Here is a 4,649-nt window from a genome sequence, read left to right as displayed (position 1 = left end):
ATGAGCTAGTGCCATCCTGTGACTGGGAGGTTTGGACGGAAATGCTGATGGCAGCCTTGCTGTCGAACCGCGCACCCACGGTGAGCAGTGAGAAGCACACACACTCTCTTTCCCGCTCTCTGCTGTGACTCTCTTTCTAGAAGGGGGGTGACACTGAGAACAAGGTCACTGGCCCGGCATCACCATGCACACTCAGACTTAGCTTCCTCAGGCTTCTGGCGAGATGGTTTCTCCAGAAACCATCAGAGGTTTGTCCATCAGAGAACTTTATGAGCTGCAGGAAGGGCTGGCAGGACAGATGGGGTACTCATCCCCTAGCCTGTGCCCCACCCCCCCATGAATGGGCATTGATCGTTGTCTTGCCAGTCCCAGGGTGCCCGGGGAGGCGGAGCGCTGTTTTGATCCTGCAGCTCACACCCCACTGAGCCTCCAGGTCTCATCTGACATAGGGGAGCCCAAAAGCCCTCCCTACAGGTCAGCCAAGCATCAGCTGTGTGCCAATGCCATGTGAGATCAATTCCCAGAAAGATCTTGGGACCAGCAGTTAGCATAATGGCTATGTCGCTGGACTCCCACGTAGTCGACCGAGGTTCGAGTCCTGGACCCAGTGGCTTAAACTCACACTGGGCACATGTGCGTGCGTGCCCAAGATCCCGAGAGGAGAATGGAGGAGAAGGGATTGTGGCGTGGCCATCCTCCCTGGGGGGAGATTTCTCACTTTCTGTCTCTCTCTCTCTGTCTTTCTGGCGAGCGCACGCGCCCCTATAGCAAAAACCTCTAAAAAAAGAAAGAAGGAAAGTTCTTTCCACCCTGCTTCAGCACCCTCACGCTTGCCTTCCCTTCCCTTTCTCTTAGAGAAGCATTATTTGAAACCACAGTCTGTTGAGCTGTTTTGCATTCTTCAAATGATGTGAATTCACGTTTTCCATCCTTCTTATAAAAGTAAACATTTATGAAAAGTGACTATGCTTGAAACATGTGGCCCTCAAATAATTTATTTCTGGAGGCTACCAGTCCTTGGATTGGAAGATTCCTGCCTGGGCTATATTTCTGGAGGCCACCAGTCCTTGGATTGGAAGATTCCTGCCTGGAGTCAGTGCTTCATGGCCTCTGGTGTCCTGGTGCAGGACCCTGGGCCAGGCTGACTACTCACAGCTCCAGGGCTCTCCGGGGCTGGAGGCCTCACCCTTGGGGGAGGCAGGAAAGACGGTGTCTGCTGTCCAGTGGGCCGGAGTAGTCGTAGAGCCACAGACAGATTACGGTCCTGCAAAGTCCTTCAAGGACATCTCCAAACTCCTTGTCCGGCGGGTGAAATGAGGCCCCCGAGGTTTCACGGACGATGGGATGAAGGGCTAGATGAACACTCTGCAGACTCCGGGTCCCGGACCTCACTCACCAGAGGCAGCAGAAAGAAAGGCAGCTGTTCTTTGTGATTGACCAATGAGACCACGGCTGGCTTGTAGTAAGCAACATCAACAATCGACTAGTTTCTGTCAGAATCAGTGCACTGCTGCCACACAGGCCACAGACGTCTCTGAGGACCGAGAGCCTCCTGGGACCCTGCGCCCCTCCTGCTTACTCACTATTAATCTCATTGCCCAGCTCAACGCTTACCAGCAGTTGTTTTCCTTAAATACAACACCATTTGTGTTCGTTCACTCAACCAGGGTCTCAAGGGCGCCTGCCTCCTCCCTTGCCCAGCCCACTGCCCCACTATCTGACACGTCGTCCTCAACCCAGCCGTGGTCGCCTCTCCGCTGGACGGCTCAGCAGCAGCCCCCGCACTCTCGGTCCCATGCTGGACCTGCGTCTCCACCTGCTGCTTTCCACAGCACACTGTGGCCTTCACGAGAGCAGCAGTCTGTCTCATGCCTCTTCGCCAGGCTCCCCACCCCAGCCTGCCCCAGAGAGGAAGAAGCCCCGTGTCAGTACCGGCGCCCTGACCAAGCCTGCCCTGGGAGGGTCGGGGCTCCAGCCTGCGGTGCAGGCACTTCTGGAAATGGAAGCACCTGTCTGTGTCCTGGTCCCACCTGGCAGGAAGCCGAAATCACTTCCAGCCCATTTTGCCCTCACACCCTTGAGAATGGGCTGTGGCTCACACCCTGGGCTCATTTTGATTCCATCTCTTTCGGGCTCCTCAGCTCCACAAGCCACACTCCTTAAGATCCTGTTGGGGGGCCAGCAGGTGGCGTGGCGGGTAAGGTCCTGGACTCCCACTGGTCCTCGACCACTTGAATCCCAGGCTCAGTAGCTTGAAAATCATGCAGGGAGTGTGCATGCCCAAACTTCCAGAAGGAGGATAGAGGAGGGATGGCAGTGGGGCCATTCCCCCTGGGGCCTGACTTTTCACTTTCCCTCCGACTCTTTCCAGTGAGCACACACTCCCTATAGGGGAGAAATCTGTTTGTCAGCTCTGAAGGCTTAGGAGGGGGTGACTTTTGGAAGAAGCCTGTGGGGTGATTCAGAGACCTGGACCAATGGAGGGAAGCCTAGCCAGACTTAGGCTGGGGAAGGCCTTAGGTAGCCGTCCTGAGGAGGGTCTCTCAGTACCACTCCGTGTGAGGAGGGGAGGGGAGCTGCGGACCCTGTCTGAAGCAGGCCTGCCTTTCTGGAGGCCCCTGGAGCTGGCCTGAGTGTTACCACCTAATGGGAACTTAACGTTTCACTTAATTAAATGAAGAAAGCTGAGCTGAGCTAAGTGCGTTCCTGCAACAGCCAGGCCAACAATCTGGGGCGGTCTGTGCCCCACTGGAGCCCATGCCATTCCCTGGGAAACACCAGACCATTGAAAGAAACGGCCCACCCAGCTCACACCTAGGCCAGCAAAGCCCCCCTCGTTCTCAGCCCCTCCTCAGGCCCCATCCTGCTCACCAGCAGCCCTTGGAAAATTCCTTCCTGCCTGTTTGTCCTGCCTGGAGACTCCGGCAGCCAGACCTTCGTAGGGGCCAAGAGAACTCCCACTCACAAGGGGGCTGGGAGACCTGGGTCTCTTAAGGCTTGAGCAGACATTTTAGGGGACTTGGGAAGTTCGAAAGCTGAGATCTTCCCACACAGCGAGGCAAAGTCCTTTACCAAGCTGAGAAGTAGAAGGTGGCCGTCTAAAGAGGGAATAATGGAGAGGTTGTAAGGAGAGTGGAGAAGAGCTTACATACGAGCAATCTGGAAACACAAACATAATTGGGGGATAAAAATACATTTCAGGGGCCAGCAGATGGTGAGGTAGCTAAGGCACTGGACTGCCACATGGCCGACTGTGGTCTGAGTCCTAGACCTGGCAGCTTGCTTCCTCTCTCTCTCTCACACACACACACACACACACACGTGCCCTATAGCAAACAAACTAAAAAAATCATAACAAAATTTTCAAAAATTTAACTTGAAGCCATAAGAAATAGAAAAGACACCTAGTGATTGGCACACCTTTCTGTGAGTGGCCAGAGAACAAATATTTTTGTTTTTTTGCAGCCCCTTTGGTCTCTGTCACAACTGCTTGACCTTGTAGCTTGAAGGCCGCCACAGTGTGTAAATCAGCCAAAGTGTCTGGGTTCAGAGAGGCGGCAGGCTGGCTTCGGCCTGCAAGCTCTATAGTGACCTAGAGGATCACACGAAAAAAGTACTCCACAGAACAGAGTGAAAAAAGGAAGAAATGGAAATCTTCATTGACAAAATAAGACACATAAATAATAGATTCAAGAGATCTGATGTCTCACTCAGAAGAGTTCCAAAAGGAAGAGAAGACATAATGAGGCGACAAGAGCGCTTTTAGATCAAAAGTATTTACCAGACTAGATGCTTTCTCCTTAAGATCAGGAGCAAGACAAGGCTGTCTATTCTCATTGCTGTTTCCAATATTATACTGGAGGTTCTAGTCAGAGCAATTAGGCACGAAAAAAGACATTAAGCCTGAAAAGGAAGAAAAAGCCTATTTGCAGGTGGTATCGCCTATAGAAATAGAGAAAATATGAAGAGGGACCAGCTCTGTGGCCTCATGGTTGAGGGAATAGGATTCCACATGGCTAATTGCTGTTCGCGTCCCAGCCCCAGTGGCTTGAAGACTTCACCAGCATGTGTGTGTGCATGCCCCAAACCCTAACGGGGTGGAGAAATAAAGAAGGGATTGTGGCATGACGATGCCCCAGTGGGGGTTGCTTTCTCCCTTTCCCCCCTCTGCCTCTCTGTCTCTCTCTGGTGAGCACACTGCTGCAGTGGTGCTTGGACACAGTGCCCCAGATGAGCAGGCCACCTCTGGAGAGTCTGTTTTCATGGTCTCACTCATAGGGGGAGGGTAAGGATAAACTCTGCAAACTGGGGGCCATAGGGGAGGTGGGGTGTGGGGGAGGCAGACTGGTCCTTTCTCAGGAATTTAGGGCTTTATCATCTGCAGGCAATTGGCACCAGAGGCCTGTTTCCCCCCTTGTAAAAGCTTATCTGGTAGGAGGGGGAGTTCTCTCTTGGGCCCTTCCATTAATCTGAGCAAGTTTACTTATTTCCTTAGGTAAGTCTCATCTAGGGCCCTTTTTAAAATTAACCCTTGGTTTGCTTATTTTCTTATGAACTCTCCACACGTGCCCTCTGACTTTAAAAGAAAATGAAAGAAAACCCTGAGGAATCCCCTAAAAAAACTATCAGAACTAATAAACAAGTTCAGC

Source organism: Tupaia chinensis, unplaced genomic scaffold, assembly GCF_000334495.1.
Source record: "Tupaia chinensis unplaced genomic scaffold, TupChi_1.0 Scaffold000671_1, whole genome shotgun sequence".
Classification (NCBI taxonomy): domain Eukaryota; kingdom Metazoa; phylum Chordata; class Mammalia; order Scandentia; family Tupaiidae; genus Tupaia; species Tupaia belangeri.
This window is presented reverse-complemented; position numbering follows the sequence as displayed.